Consider the following 17,974-nt stretch of genomic DNA (forward strand, 5'->3'; position numbering starts at 1 on the left):
TGAGTTTGTCTGGAGGTGGCACTGGTGTCCCCAAGCTTGAATGTGACCCCTCAGTCACCGAGATCCTCTCTCTGACCAGGACCACTTGTCCTGGAGCAGGGCTGGGTGCTCTGTGGCTGGACACAGCCTTTCCTTGTACAACGCACTCCTCCTGCTTCTGCTCCTTGCCTGCATTCCAGGTTATTATTTTAAGTCTTTGTGGGAGAAGAAGGCAAATTCAATACAGTTTTATCTAATGAAGGTTATGTCTCAAGCAAGGAGTTCCAAAACTTGAAACAATGGCATTTTCAACTTCAAAATTTAATTGCTTTACCTGATAAAATACAAAGATTATTGGGTCAGTGTTCAGCTTATTGGGCACTCTATTCTGCATTTCACACTATGGGAATAAGTGGAATAAAGGTTAGAATAAATGCATTTAAATTTGATTTAGACCTTGAGTTAAACAACCTTATTTCCCAAATACCTTTGAAGCATCAAGGCTGCAACAGTCCTTACACTAACACTGCTGCTGTAGGGCTACAATTACTTTTAAAATGTAAATTATGTGACCCTTCAGATTATTTTTGTTGGACCCCTGTTGCCTCAATACTCACCCTAAGAGCTTTTAATCTCAAGCATTTTTCCTCAGCTGCTCCACTGATCATAAAACATCACAGCAAGACAGGGAGGGGAAGACATTAAACACCCAGTGAAAGATTTCAGCTGACTCCAGTAAACATTAGATCAAGCAAATAACCATGCATCAACCTCCACTTCGATTAATGGGTTTCAGTGAGAACATATTTCATAAGCAAAGCCCACAGAAAAAACACATTCATCCTTGTTTCTCTGAACTTTTACTGGAAGGAGCATGGAGTCAAAGCACCATGGCAGTGATCTTTTCTGTTGGTTACCAGCACATGACCATAAGCAAGAGAATTATTACACCAATTTCTCACATAGGAACCACAGAAGAAGTTGGATAAGTGTCTGTCCGGGGAGCATGGGCTGTCTTTATAAAACCTGAAATAGAATACAAGTCTTCTGCATCCCAGCTAGCTGTCTAAGCCAGCAGATCAGTTTTATCAACACGGGAACAGCTCTCCCTTTAATGAGTCTCAGCTGTCTGGCTTCTATAACCTATGCAGTTTGAATAACACGTTTAAACTCTTGTGCCACGTTGTGCCCCAGGCAGATTGAACTTCAGATTTCTTTGGCATGAGCCTACCTTTCTTGGGATTACACCAATCTGAATGCCCATCTTTCTCCTCTTACTCCTGTGCTCAAAAGGGAAGACTGTCAATCTCTTGTGACATTACTCTCTCCAAAGTAGGAAGCTCAGTTAATTTGGACTAAGAACTTTGCAAACCCATGAGTGAAAATAATTTGTGTTAATAGTGGTAGGCTCCACCTTCTGGATTTTACTCTTCTTCAGTCCCATGTATAAACACTACTTATAACAAAGCTCATTGTTATACCTTATTTAAGAGCTGTTTAATATCGTGGCTTTCCTGTTTTGCTCTCTATGTGCTAAGCCCAAGAAAATAAGGAAAAAAGAGAGTCATCAATTGGATAGCTCTGCAGAAATGAAAAGTTATTGCTATCTCCAGACTCCTCAGGTAAATGACCCATCTAGTGATTACCACATCCCTGGAGCGATTGAACCTGCGACCCCTATGTGGTCTCCCCTCAAGGGCAGCCGTTTAACTTCCAGGCAGAAGCACTTATCTTTGTCTGATCAGCCCCTGCTCCTTCACTTCCTCAGCGTGGTACTGACCTGAAGCCTCCTTGTAAATCATGGTGATCATTCTCCACTGTTCTGAGTGCAATTCAGCAGCTGCAGAAAATGCTCCCCTCAGAGGATAACAGAAAAGCAGCTGATAACTCCCTTACTTTGCAGTGCAAAATAAGTTTAGGACAAAAGCACTAGGGAAAAAGCAGATAAATTACTGCAAATGACTCCTATACATGCTAATCAAACCAAGTTTTGCATCAACTTTACCCAGTCCTGGACTGAGCAAGAATTTCTTTTCCCTCTCCACTTACTTTGCCTTTTCTCCTTCCTTCTTAAGATACCAAGAAGGCTGAACTGAATCCACCCAAGTTTCCTGGCAGGATCTCTCTTTGCTCTTCCCCTTGAAGTATGAACTTCAAAGGAGGGAGATACCACACATGGCACAGTTTGTTGGCTGCATCCCACTGCAAAGGAGTTGGTAAAAACCATGGAAGGCACCAGCTAGAAAGAAGGGACGTGTTGGCCCAACACCATTTACCACTTCCTTTGTCCCTACAAACCAGATCTGCCCATTCTGCTTCTTGTGTGAAAGTTTTTTATCAGTGAAACACTTTCACTCACCTACATTTCATTTGATGCACCCCAGAGACAGACATATGGGGCAGGTGCCTCCCTGGGGCACATCTTGCAGAGCTGTGACACCTGGATGCCTTTTCCCACTTCACTGCTATGCTTTGTCACACATATTAGGGATTCATGTTCGTTTGTGGCTTTTCTACAAGAGACCTGTCTTGTTCAGCCAGGAAATAGAAAGCTTATGTAACAGTAATTCTCTGTTCCTCAGCTGCTCCATGCTCCTGTAGCATCTCAGACAGCAAGCCTGCTTTGGAAATTTCTGCCTGGCAGCCTGCTCTGGACTCCTGCAGACAACCTGAAAAATAACATTTATTTTTCCTATAATGTTCCTTTGCAATATTTCCTGCAGTTTTACAGACAAGATTAAAAAGTACCATGAAAACAAGGAATTCTGTAGTGGGTGACAATTTAAGGTGGAATTGTACAATAAGAGATTGTTAGGATGGCAGTTTGTTACAGCTTTGCAGGAAATAGAGTGTGACTATGCAGTTATATTTAGAAATTGTCACTCTTGACTGTGAAACCTCATTGCCTCGGTCAAAAGTTTCTCCAGTGTTTCAGCATGGTTTTCCTTTAGACTTAAATCACATTTCAGAGGAAATTGTGAAAGTTCTATTTCTCCCTTATTTAACATCACAACAACTTTTAAATTGTGCAGGTGATTGTCTCTTTTATTTTCTCTCAACTTTCCCTCTCATGCAGAATGGTGAGCTGCAAATGGTCTATGAATTATGCACTTATCTATCCCATAAATTCATTTTAATGGCTCTGAAGAACTGTATATTCTTTACAAAAATACATTAATGCATAAAATGGACATGAATTCAATCAAACTAATAAAAAAATAATAGCTGGTATAATAATTATGTCTAGAATTATCTCTAAGAATTATTATAGCTATTTTGAATATACCACAGTGCTATTTCCTTGGGTACACAGAAGGACCTTCACTAGAATATCTGCAGGATTTGCTGTAGATTTCTATCTTTCTAATCTCAATTATCATTCATGTTTTTAATCCCAGCTTGTAGCTACCAAAAATCTTGAAATACACTGCAAAAATGGCATACCCCACACTCTGCATCAGTTTCCATTGGCTTAATTTGTGGGCTCACAGCCTTTATGACTTTGTGATTATCTGCATTTCTGAGCCATTGAGTTCACTGGACCATGTCCAGTTCTCAGTAGCCTACACTGGAAATATCAAAGACCAAGACCATTTTTATCCTAAATTCCATACAAAACTTAATGTTTTGAGGCGGGTGGTGTTTTTTTGTTATTTTTTGGTTGTGTTTTTTTTTTAAAGAAAGCCACAAGCCAATGAAATCTCTTCACATTCTTCATGAGAATTTCCAAAGTGTGCCTATGAAAACTTTACTAAACCAAATTGGCACACCTATTCCTGCAAAACATTTCTAGGTTCAGTAGTTGACGTATTCCATAAAACAACCCAAAACAAAAACAAAAAGCTGAAACAATCAAACACAAACAAAACCACCCAAAATGAAACAAACAACCCCACCATGCAGAGGTTCCATCAGACATAACTTGCTGTAACATTTCGTACCACTGTAGCCTTACATCTCAAATTTCAGCTGTGCACTGGTGCTTTAAGCCAAGAAATGAAACTGACTGTACAGCTTTGCAGCTTTAATGGCTTCATATTTGATTATATGTGTGTCCTAGTCAGTCTTGCAGAGCATGAGAGAACTACATTTAAGACTTCTTAGAAATCAAGCTGAGCCAGCAGAGCCATAGCTCATGAGAGCTGTGCTGCTTCCCTGATGTTACAAGCAAAACCAGCTCAGCCCTCTGAGTTGTGTGTTCCCCAAATACTTTATTCTTTCAAAATGACTGTACCCTACATTAACTGCAAGAGTAGGTGTTAAGTTTTGTCATACAATTTAAAACCATACTATTGCAATTTATTTAACCGAGCTGACTAAGCTTCCTGTGGGAAATGGTGCCAAGCTCAGTTCTGCAGGTGGGTAGGGGCAGGAGCATTTCTGGCCTTGAAGCACCAGCTAGAAGCTTCCCTAATTCCCAAGATTTTTTAAAAAAAAGTAGCCATGTTGTACTGTAAGTCATGAATTTTTACTTTAAACTCTTTCTGAAGCATAGTGAGCTGCATAAGAAATTCTATTTGTAATGGCTGAAACCATATTTTACCATTTGAAGTTAAAATCAATTTGAGTTTTCTTATATTATTCTGCTTTTGTAAGAGATAATTTTATCCTTAAAGCATCATCAGTAGAACATCCAATTTACATGAGTGATGGTAAAATGAAAGTATCTTACTTTGCAAACCAACAGTCTTGAAATTGTGTCCTTAGTGCAGCAATAGCAAATACAGAGCTAACAGAGACATACAGAGCTAACAGAAACCCTAAGTTTTGGCAATAATAAGACCATTATTTCTCATTGTTGGCCTTATATCTGCAGCCACATGAAGGGTCAATTGTGGATAATTTCCAGTGTAAGCCCTGGCACTGAATTCTTCCAGCTACTGTTCTTTTTTTTACTGAACTGTCCAATAACTATTAAGAAGAGAAATTAATATTGGAAATATTTCCTTGTGCATGTTTATTCTAGTTACCGAACATGTTTATGCCATTTCATTATGTTTAGCATAAGTTGGCTGGTTTGATGTCTCTGGGTCACTATATACTGCTCTTTTTTCATCTCAGCCTTAGGTCTTAGAGTTTATTAACTGTTGTTGGATTAAAAATACTGAAGATGGACGAAAGTTGAGTGTTTAAGCACTAAACTATGTGTTGGTAACAGAAGGTTTGGGAGAAGCTCAGATATTTTGTTAAAATTTTCTGGGGGTCTGGGGCAAAATGAGAGCAACACAGTGATTTGTGTTTATGGGGATGTTTCTGCCCTCTGTTCTAACAGTGTTTCTTGAGTTCTCAAGGTAGGCCCTGTCACTCACAAAAAACTTGTGTGTTGTGTGTGAGAGTCATGAAGGCTGTGTTTTGGGCACAGAAAATCATAGAAACTAAGCAGAAGATATTAAGCCACTGGTTTCAACTGGATCCATTTAGATACACGGATTCCCTGTGTATGTCTTGGACATCAACCATGTTTGTGCTGCTACAACAGCAAGTCTTATACAAACAGTCCTGGGTTTGCTCCTTGTGCTCAAGAATGTACTTCTCAAAACAAATCCCACTGTCCCCATTCACCTGATTTGGTTCACATTGTGGACCAGGTTTGACGCGCACTGACTCCATTAGTTTAAGGTGCAACTAAATTGGAAGTGCACATCAGCCACAGATGGGCAATTAGTTCACAGAATGAGATCTAAACTAGAGTGATGTAAAGCCACCCATCACCCCTTCACAACCCACACAGTGGGTACCTGCAGTCTGTTTGTTCCTGCAGATCCACATCCACTGCTCCACACTACTTACTAACAAAGACACAGCCTATGGAACTGTACAGCTTGTGAAGAGCAGATTGTATTTTAGGGCTTCCCAGGGTGGAAGCTGGTTCTTGTACTTGTATTCACTGTGCCCAGAACAAGACTTCAATCTAGATCCTAAGATCCAATACTGCAATAGTTATAAAACCTAGCAAAAGGAAAGAAAGATAACAGGCTGCAATTACAGAATCAAAGTAGATGCTAGGTCTCCAGGAAAAGGGGAACTGAAGCTGCCAGAGACAGCATCAAACTAGGAGAAAGTTCCTTCCTACTTCAGTGCTGTAAGGAAAAGCAATTGAATCAAAAGGTTAGTCTCATTCCTTTCTATCCCCACTGTCAGAAAGAAGGAACAATTCTTACTTATTAGGTCAGCATAGTCTGCAAGGCTTTGCAAAATAACAGATATGTAAGTATTTCCTTGTTCCTAAGGCTTGCCCTCTCACCCTCTCAAAAGACATCTATATAAATCATACACACAAACACACATATATATAAATATATATATATATAAATATAAATTCTGTACTTTGCTGAGCACTTTCAGAGATACTATCATCAGCCGGGCTGAGCAGGGAATGTATTTTCAGTGAAAATACTTTGGAACACCATTTCATGTTTTCACAAAAAAGTAACATCTTCCATATATACCAGTGCACTGCAACAAGAATTCCAAATTGCTGGTTTGTCTGGTTCTAGCAGAGTTAACCTGATCTTGTTCTTTAGAAAGAATTTTTTCCCAGCTGAAATATCTACCTCTTCACATATGACCTCAAATTTAACCACTTTTCAAATTTGACCACTTTTCACCTCCCAGGCTAAACTATGGCTATTTTGTCATGACAAATCTGCTCAGTAGGACTGCATCTGCAATAATCATTTTTAGCAAGAAATCAGATTAAAAAGCTAATCAGGGAGACACATTTTTGTGCATTTTAATATTTTTCAATTCATATGAAACAAAATGAAAATGTAGTATATATCAAACTCATTTCACCTTTTGGGGGTGAGTAGACAGACTCATTTTAAAGAAAACTTTTTACTATTTGATAAAGACAGTCAAAATTGGGCATGCTAATGGTACAGCATTTGGAAAAAGGTATGTATTATTTTAGGGCTAATTTCATAAATTGCCATAATTAAGGACTTGATAATGGCTAGGTCTAATGCAGCTACTCAGGTGCATAAGGGTAATAGGATGGTTGCTTTTTGTTCTTTTCCAGAAAATGCTTGAGCTCTGGTGACAGAGTGGGCTGACTGTCACTACAGCCCAACCTGGGGAACAGAATTTAGCTCTTAGGAATCATGCAGTTGGTGACTTAGTTTGAAATCAGATAAATTAGAACTAGCAACAGTATTACCCAAAGAAATCTCTCTAGGATCCAGATTGAAATAATTAAGGTGAAAAATGCCAATCACTTGTTTTTAAAATTTTAAAAGTTTAATAGTAATAAAATGGCTATGAAAATAGTAATCTAATTAAAGTAATAAAAATTTGGACAATTAGGATTAGGACAATATGAGACAATAAAAACAAAGAGTTACGGACAGTCTGGGTACCTCTTTCTGGGCAAAATCAGCCCGAAGACGGACACACATTAACAGAGGATTAACCCTTAAAAGCAGCAGCCTGTTGCATATTCATACATCTCACACATGATGCATAAATTCCATTCAAACACAGGATTCTGTCTGGTCAGTGTCAGCTTCTTCCTCTGAATCCTAACGGCGTCTTCAGTCCTGAGTGAGGCAGGAAGCAGTTTGTTTTTCTGCTAAGAGAGCAATAAATTCTTTTTCTCTGAAAGGTTTAGGTGTCCTGTGACTGCTATGTCAGTGCGAGTCCTTTCTTAAAAAAAGTATCTTACATAGCATAGTTTCTATTTTAACATTTTGTTATAACCTAAAACTATATTTAACACACTACTTAAGAGAATTAATACAGCATAACTTTCTAACACAACACATATAATATTCATTTTAATATTTGCAAAAAGCCAATCATAAAATATGCATTTTTCACAATTAATAACACACACTTACTTTATACTTAAACCATACCTGAGCCAAACTCAAAGAAAATTGGGAGGCAAAGGTAGAGCTGAACTCCAAAGCCAGAGGACCAAGTTACACTGAGCAGTTTGGCTTCCCTGAGCTCACTGAGGACCACCAAGTTTACATTCCCCCAGCTTTAGGCATTAACAGGGCACGTGGAGCAGGAGAGTGGCTGCCTTGCCTTATGGGCAGTGAAGGCAGAGAATGCTTTCACAGGTGATGCAAGGCTTGGGTGGGAATCAAACCTATGGAAGAAATTATCCCTCTCTCATTTCTATATAATAATTGATAATTGATTAATTTCTATATAATAATTGATTGGTGTTAAATAGGTTGAATTTAAATTTGGGACTCTGCAAGTTCATATGAAGAAAGTTTTGGGTCCATAACGCTTGTCTTGATCAAATTTCAAAGCATGAAGTATTTTTACAAGTAATTTCCATGGACTGGTTTCACTCTATGCAGCTGGTGGAAATTGAAATGCTATTTCATTATCAAATAAAGCCAATACTTACCAAATTAATATGTAAACACCTGCCAGATTTCCATTTTTTCTTTGTTCCCTGACTCTACTAATATTTAGGTTTCCTGGTGTCCAGATAATGCATATCCAACAAAACTCTTGGAAGGAAGTAATTATTTCCCAAAGAATGAAAGGATAAAATAGGCAAAAAATGAATTATCTCTGAATGGAATTTAAGTGGGAAACAACAGAGCACATTTCATCTTGACATTTTTGATTCTACAATCACATCAAGAAGGACAAGATATATTTATTTTATTGACCAACATTTCTGGAAAAAAAAATCAGAGTTGTTCTTTGGCTTTTAAAAATTTCATAATGGCAGTCGAAAAAGTGTAATTTCTTATGGTTTTAACATAATATTTAATCTGCACTTAATTACAAAAAGATTCCATGTAATCCACTTAATGAGATGGAGTTAAAAATAGCAAAAAGGGGTACTACAATATATAATGAATTTTGACAGCTGCTTATGTTTAGGGAAATAATAAATTCTATCCAAGAAGTTGAAGAATTGAAAGAGGAAGCAAATTCTCATTGTATTCCTAAAGTCTCAAGGGCCATTCACCAGGGCACTAAGAATCTTGAGAGCCAAAGCACAAGACCTCATTAAAGCACAGAATATTTCATGCATATTAAAACACTAAGGTCTGGCTCATGGCTTAGCTGTGCTGCAGAAGTGTAAAATCTCACTCAGTTCTACTGCTACTTTTCTGTCCAGTTCTACCAAAGTGCTCTCTAAGAACTTCTGTACTGTATATTTTCTTTCTCACATTGGTGAAACCAATCCACATTTGGTTCTGAGAATGCAGTTATTCTTCATCAAAGGATTTATTCTGTGATCAGTTCACAAAATAACATGTGCTATGAAGCTTTATGCATATTGAAAATGATGCACAGCAGGTTTTCACATCCTGAGGTTGTACAACCATACCTCTCACTTACATAATCACCATACATAAATATTCTTTGCATCAAAAATTATCTACTCTGTACCATATCTACAGTCAGTAAAAATGTAAAAGAAAAAAAAAGTCTTTAGCCAAATCAATCTCTTCTAGAAAAAAAGTCATCATGTTCCCTCAAAAAAATTGAAAGAAATTAAGCATAAAAATTGAGGGAAATGGGTAAAAAGATCTTCCCTGTTAAATATACAGTACTAGTGCAATTAAATGCTATTTAAAGAATAAGCAGTTCTAAAGACATTTAGTTTCTTTTTCATCCAAGTATGTTAAAATATAATTTGATCACCATCCACTCTCAGGTATGGTTTTACTCTGAAGGGCTCCAGTCTTACACAGCAATCCATAATCAAAGCAAAAGCTGCAAACTCCAGACTTAAAGCTGAAAGTAAGATTCATCTTTTTAAAATAGTGAATAATTAATCGTTGCAAATAAGGCCCGTGGTAGCTTCTCTTGCATTTGAGCTCTCAAATCAAGATTAAATGTCTTTACTGATTAAATACCTTTACTTAAGTCACCAAGGCTTCTTCAGTATTCTGAAGGATGTCCCTAGGAGGTGATGCCCCAAAGACAGATACTGAGGTCCTGATGACCCCAGGCACAAAAAGTTTTACCAATTAACATGAAAACTCTGAGAAACTTTCAAGCCAGCACAACTCTACTGGAGCCTTCAAAAACTAATGGACTGTATGGTATGAAGCTGCCAACAAAACAGATATCCTGATGTATTTCCTCACCTCTATCATTAAATCAATCCTAGTGACAGACTTAATTTTACTATTGTACTGAGGAAAAGTTTTTATTAAGAAAACAGAAACATACCTTCTCATCTTTCCCTTAAAAACAATCAGTATTGTTGATGCCGTCTCAAGTGATTTAATCCCTGTCTGTGTTCTTATCTTTCTTTAACAATTTGAATGACTGTCTTTTCTCATTTGTATGCACTATTATCAAAGCAAGCAATTACTGGGGGGGGAGAGAAAAGATAAATAACCTTTTAGTCTAATGGGATGGGAAAAGGATACATAAGAAAGCAAGAAGAGGCAGACTTGCTTGGTCTCAGAGCAGTTGCCATGGCACTGCATCTGACTTCTTGTCTACAATAGATGCAGATTTACTCACTCTCTGGAAGATACAGGAGTTGGTTTTTATCCTGTCTGGGAGAGGAAATTTATTTTCCCCTCGCCTCTTAGGCATTAAAACTCAGCCTTGTTCACAGTACCAGAAGTACTGAGCTGACCATGCGTCTCACATAGAGTAGGAGTCAGCCTACATCACTCCCCACATTCTCTTCTCATTTTCAGCCTCTTACCTTCATCACTGAACCTGTTACACTCAACCTCTCTCCAAAACTTTCTCAGTGTTTTGTATACAAAAGTAATTCCTGTTGCTCTACTACTTCTAATCCTTTTCAACCTACAACATATTTTTTCCTTTCCTTCACTGAAATTTGATGTATCCGAGTGACCAAGGATGGCAAAGTCCAAACTTTATCTTCATAATGACTTTTTAAATATTTTCAATGACTGCACCTATCAGTCTATATAATGTCAAAGGAGAAAGGAAAAGCAATAATTACTTCTTCTCCTAAAACTTAACCTGATTGAATAAGGTGATAAAAAGACAGATTTCCTTTTCCTGCAGCCTCTTTAGGCGCACTTTGTCTCTTTCACCTGAATGACATCACCTATTCTCAGTATTTCCAAAAGTAATTCCTGCCTTTGAGTGATCTAAATATCTCCTGGCTGTACTCCAAGCTCCCATTTTTAGCACCAGAACTGAAAGTGCGCCTTATCACCTCCAGCTAACTAACAAAAAGAAAGTTTCAAGTTTGTCAGATCCCTTTTCCCTCATTCAAACTTGTCCTTCTCCTTCCATCATTAGAACACTCAACTGATTTCTCCTTTAGCAAAGCTGTTTCTAAATCCTATCTGCCTTCTTTTCATGTTGTTCTATAAACCTGTTTTCCTCTCTCTTTCTGATCCTGAAACCATAGTAGATACTTTTGACAGTGCCCCTTTTCCTGCCTCTCACCCTAAGTTCTTCAGTGTTTTGGGAATCCAGCTTCTGACCACCCCACCCTTGACAGCTGCTTTTATCATTCCTTTACCTTTGACTTTTAGGCTTTTCATTTTCAGATTCAAAAGTCTCTGCCTCTTATGTTAATATATTTTGATAAAATGCTAATATATTTTGATAAATGTTATTTTATAAAATGCTATTTTGATATTGTATTGAATCTATTTTGATAAGATGTTGATATATTTTGATAAAATAGTTTACATTGCCCTGAGTTAAGTCCTAGAAATGTAAATGAATTGTAAGTTAATTGTAAATGAATTGATATCTCAGGCTTTAGTTTAGCCTGTGGTGCCCTCTGAGCTGTCCTCTCTCAATGTTCCATGTTTCGAAATCCTGTTCATAGTGCTCTCTGACAATACTCTGTGCAATCACATGGAAGCAATACAGCTTCCCTGGCATAGCTGCAAACAGCATTGCTTAATAATGCTTTTTATTTTTGGTAACATGAAGAGGAAGCAAAAATGCTTTCTTGAGTCAGGTCCCAAAACAAGGGTTTTGCCCTCGCAAGTCTCTCTATGCTCCAGCTAAACACAGAACTATAACAAATGTGCTGCTCTGTACTGCTTTTATTCCACTTGGGAAAAATAGTCTCAGAAATTTTCAAGCCACTTGGCAACCTTGGCACTTCAGGGCCTGAGCAACAAGGAGCAAATAAAGTACAATTAAGATTTGTTCCTCCATTCTTTGTCCCTTCTGTCTTTCCTTTGCAGTTCCTAAACTTCCATCCCTGCAACTATCTGGGACTGCTTAGGACAATGACATTATTTATGTGTTGACCACAGTTTCACTGTTTGTAGCTATACCCTTTGCTTCCTTTCAGAACAGCATAAATAATAATAACCAGCTTTAAAAACCAGTGACAAGTGCCTGCAGCAAAGGAAAACACCAACTGCAGTAAGTTGGCAATCCAGAGGTCAAAGTTTCAGACCTGTTCAAGCCAAAGTGCTGTGTGACCTGCTGTCAGATTATACATGCAACTAATTTCTGCATCAGCAATAAAAATAGCTGAGCTCAAGCAGTCTACAAGGCTCATCTCCATGTTTAACCAAACTCTGGATCTGCAGCCACAGGTCTTCACTTTTTGGACAAATTTTCCTTCTTGTATTTTTCAGTGAATTTGATTTAATGATATCAGGGCACTTCTTGCATTTACTTCCCAGGAGTGCTCAAACAATTGAGTTTTCCTGATATAAATAGCTGTGCATAAGGAATTAATATCAAGGCCTTAAGCCTAAGCATTTGTAGCAACCTAACACATGAATCAATGCAGAAATGATATGCACTGTCATTCAGTAAATGGAGAGAAAGACACCATTGTGATATATAATTGAGTACCTCTAGGTAACACAGCTTGGAAATTAAAAACTAGCAGAGTTTTCTACAGTATATAAAGGGGAAGGCAGGGCATGGAAAGGTGAAATGGAAAACAGACATGAAATCTAAACTATTAAAGAAGGTTAATGAGAAATATGATACCTTTTAAAATCTTGAGCTGGTAATAAGCTGTCTCTCATTAGTTTTGAGTGTGAATTTCAACATTTAGGTTACCAGTGATCTTTCTCTCCTTAGTTTCCTTCCTTTGTCTTCTCTATTCCAGTTCTCAGTGAAAGAGACAGTTCTTCACATTCCTCTAACAGAGCTGTACCTTTCCAGATTACACAGATTTCATTCTCCTGTGGTTAGTTTTATATTGTGTTGCTGAATAAACTTTACCAGAACAGGGGTTTTCATAATATGTTTTATAAATAATTAGGCTTTCAAATTAAAAAGCGTATAATAGCAACATACAGTTAGTTGTATTCCATAGAGCTGGACAAGTTGCAAAACAGCTTAATACAAGTGACAATGACTGCAACTACAGACAAAAAAGAATAATCACATTCAGCATTTATGCAAAGTACATTAGAAAAAATTAAATTTGCATATTTTACTAAAATACAAACCATATATGATCCATAGAATGCTGAATTTAATGTCCTTATTACTATTAAATTACTTGTTTCTCATGGTACCATTTTGCAAAAATAGCCAGTTAGTGGCACCATGTTAGAATTTAAATTACTATTATTTTTTAAAATGAAATATGCTCAGAAATTCAGTTCTGCAAGAACACTGCTGAAAATATGATTACTAGGAGAACACTGGGAGGAAAGGTGTCTTTCCCAAGCAGCATCTTTTTAACATTACAATCCCATTTTCATTTCAAATTTAAACCTCTGTATAGGATTTAGTAACTTTTCCCCATTTCAGTTTCAATTTCTCTGTTACATAAGAGAAGGAAAGTGGAAGACAGCACTGACACAGAACAGACCTACTTCAACAGCTAATTATTCATTTCAGAGCACAAGTGCTCTGCTTCCAATAGATGGTAAAAGCCTGTGCTGAAAAAGATTCATAGAAGAGAAAAATCAACACAATTATTTTACAAGCAATAACGTTGCTCTACTTACCTGACCTTGCAGCCAACTTCCAAACTTACCCATATGTCCATTTCTAACTTCTGAAACTCCTTGGAAAACAGGGGTTTGCTTTGTGCTTACATCTGGTTCTATTTTGTCAATCACAAAGCATTTGATGGGAGAAATACATTATAATTTCCACTTCAGTAAGACTGCAGAATCATAGAATGCTTTAGGTTTAAAGACCCTTTAAAAACCTTCTAGTCCAACCTCCCTGCAAAGAGCAGGAAGAGCAGGGATACCTTTAACCAGATTGGGTTGCACACAGTCCCATCCAGCTTGACCATATTTCCAGAGATGGGAACTTTAATTTTTTTTTTTATTTTATTTTTTTTTTTTTGCCTGCAGAGGTGAGGGTAGCCCTGAAACACTGCTAGGACTTGGGAACAGCTACCCTTGTGAGCACAGCCACAAAGATCAGCCCCTTTGTGCACTACCTGTGAATAATTTTATTCCTATAATCAGGATGAAGTGAGGTGGTTCTCACATTCCAAGTCAAACACACCTAAATTCCTACACAGACCAACAAAACATTTTACTTCTTATGAGTTCTACTGCCAAAACACCCTGATTATAGAACCACATCTTCCTAGTGAAGAGAGATGCACTGATTTACCAGGTGAGATATGAATACACTCTCCCAGGAGATTTATTTAAAACCCTGACCTATCTTTTCTGTGACTCTCTCAGAACAAAAGACCTGAGAACACTTCTCCTCCTTAAGAAGTTCTATTTTAGCAGAGTACAGCTCAGTTTGAGGGAGGCCAGCAATGGACTGCTCCATGATTTTCTCCTCTTGCTGTGGGTTCACATTGAGTTCAGGAACTTAAAAAACCCCTTTTTTTAAATACCTACTTTAAAATACTATTTCTTGAATAAATCAAAATTAGTAATCCCATAGGATTAACATTCTTAGGGTTAAACCTGGAACAGAATTGTTAATTAGATGTTAATATATTTTGATAAAATAATTTACATTGCCCTGAATTAAATCCTAGAAATGTAAAGATACATCTTTCAATGGCCTTACAACCAAGTAAATTGAGCTCGTTTGGCAAGCTGCTAGTCACAGAGTACACACAGTGGTCCACCAGCTCTCAAAGTAGCCCAGGACCTGCAAATTACTTCATTTGCTCAGTGATAAGGCAAAAGAGGAAGACAGGCGACTGCACTCTGTGAAATTATCAGACAGGGAAAGGTGTGGTAGGGCACAAATCCCTGAGAGAGTTGCTGTTCTAATGCACAAGAAATAACTTGCTATTTTCACAGTCACAGCTATAATTTTATTCATTGTACTTAGCAGAATAATGCAATAAAAGTACCTTTAAAATGGATGCTCTCCTGAAGGAATTAAAGCATTTTCATGATTGGTAAATTTTTTTAGAGAATTTCACATTTATCTCTCTTTGCAGTAATGTCAGCTTGCACTAGGGTGAAATCAAAAATCCATCAAGAAAATACATACTTTGAAGAACTTGGTCCTAATCTTCAAGCCTCAGGGTTGGATTTTTTTGTTTATACACTCTCTAGGGAACAGACAAAGCAGAAGAAACTTCATATTCTTCTAAGTATGTGTTCTCTCTCACAGCATTAATTTTCATCACATTAGTCCCAGCAGGTCACTGCAACTTTGCTGTTTCTGAGTTTACTGTAGTAGATGAAAACCCATTTACATGGAGAATTCCCCATCATAAACAAGTCAGCTGTACAAGGGAGGGAAAACTATCCTTTGAATTCCATCGTCTAGAACTTCTGAAATGCCCCACAGCTTACATCAACCAATGGCACAAGTGCTGGCAGCAGCCTGAATCATGATTTGACAACCTCTGCATCAGGTGTGGGACTCCAGCACCCCTTCCACTTTCAAGAGTAAATAAATAGCATTTTGTTATCTTTATTTTCAGCTGTGTGGATATTCTACACTTAGAACAGCTGATCCAGCTATTGTTATGAGGCTACACACAGAACTGCCCACATCCTCACATATACTACAAGTTTGAACTTATAGGCAGAATATCATCTTTAAAAGGTAAAAAACCCTACTACCAACCCAGCCAAAAAAATTGCTCTGATTGAAGGAACTTTCAAATCTATAAACAGGCATGCCTGTTTGATCAAATACCTTAAAAACTCCTTGTGCAGAACAGATTTGATTGATATTTTACAGCAATGCCTTCTGTCAAGGAAGCATCTAATGGGAACAAGTTACTATATGGACTCTAATGTAGCTTGCCACATTTTTACTAGTGTTTTCAATGTCCACACAAGAAATTGCCCATTAAATTTATAGACCAATTTTATGCTAATTATACTCATTACACTCTGTGAGAAAACTAGGTAATTGGGTTGTTGTACTTCTATTTTTAGAAATAAATTAGAATTCCTGCTTAGTTAGAATAATTTAAAATGTCTGACTGTGCTGTTCAAAGCATCCATTAACAAATGCTGGCTTCTACTTGACTTCCCACTGCATTAAACAGGCCATTTCTACACACAAGACAAAGCAGCTAATCAACTGGAAGTTGAAAATAAATATGCAGGGAGCAGGCATACAAACCGCAGCGTTAAAAAGCATTTGCCTTATGCCAAGATTCATTTGTAAATTCATCAAGTGTTACACTAACTAAGTCATGTTGATGTGTTCTCAAGATGGTTAACTGCTCGAAAACAATAATATTTACAGTACAGTTCAATGGAGTTATTCAGCAATATTCAAAAGCAGAAACTGAACAAGTAGATGCACAGAACCATTTGTATTGCTGCAGCACTCAGGGGCTCTGGGGAAAGGTGCCCCTGCCCATGGCAGGGGGGTTGGAACTAGATGAGCTTTAAGGTCCCTTCCAACCCAAGCCATTCGAATTCTCAGATCTTTTTTACAGCTAAGGGGCTCTGATTTCAATTCTCAAAACTTCTAAAATTATACACAGTCTCTATGTGACTATTCAGAGATCTGGGAGAGCCAGTATAACAAAGCCAAGCAGTCCAGCAGAAAATGCCAGAAAGGAGTGCAGGGATTAAGTAATTTTATATTTGTGAAGATTTACTAACTCTCTGCAGGGGAACACTTCCCTGCACTTTGGAAGCCTTTGTGTTCACAAACCTGAATTCTTTCCCAAAGCAGAACAACTGAGTCTGCTCCAAACATAGGCTAATAAATAATCATACTATTATAGTCTCACTCTTGTTTACAATTTGTAATTATGCTAGTGATTTTTTAATTTGGTTATAGTTTTTATTGCTTGTAAACTATTTTTCTATCTTAATTTTGGTGAGGTGTTTTTTCAGGCAAACTTTAAGCTTCTTGCTATTATCTTAATGCCGTATCTTTGGGATAGAATTTAATTTAGAACTCTGTGCTTAGCTATCTTCTAAGGGATAATAAACTTTTAGGTACAAAAAAATACCAGTCACCACACTGTAAACCAACCTGAATAGAGATTCAATCACCCAATCCATTCAGTGCTCAAAGTTCCACTTTCCATACAATGAAGATTTAGTGAGTCAGGAGGAAAAAAGAACACACACAGCAAAAATAAACAAAAGAAAATTGTACACATCTACTTGGAAAGCTCACATATAAATAAAAGAACAGATGTTTTCATTTGTTTTGTGAAAGGTGGTAATCTAAGATCAGTCATCCATGCATCAAACAAGTGTTCTACATCTGTTGACTCAACAGGGCTGTGACAGCACCGCAGCTCCTCCTGAGGATGCCTTCGAAGCTGAATCCTGGAGGCAAAATCATCTGAGGAATGCTTTGTTTGAGATGTGATTAACAAAATCTCTTGGCAGTAGCTCCAGCTCAACTATTCTTTTAGAATTTCTGAAACAATTACATGTTAAAAAAAAAATAAAATCACAGACTAAAAATTCAGGTCTGGACAAATCACGCAAATCTCTGTGAAGTGGATACTGAGTTCTGACTGGCTTATATTTTGAATTTAGCTACCTATGAAGTTCAGCATTAGTTTACCAAGTAAAGCTTACTACAGCTGCTGCCTCATGTTGGGAAGGATGAAAGTTTGACAAGAAAGTCTCACAGGTATGTAAACTTGGCAGAAAGATTTTTAAATGTCGAGTCTGATGAAGGAGTAGAGATGGAAGCAAGTTTTGATATA

This window comes from Molothrus aeneus, chromosome 3 (genome assembly GCF_037042795.1).
Source record: "Molothrus aeneus isolate 106 chromosome 3, BPBGC_Maene_1.0, whole genome shotgun sequence".
In the NCBI taxonomy this organism is placed as follows: Eukaryota; Metazoa; Chordata; class Aves; order Passeriformes; family Icteridae; genus Molothrus; species Molothrus aeneus.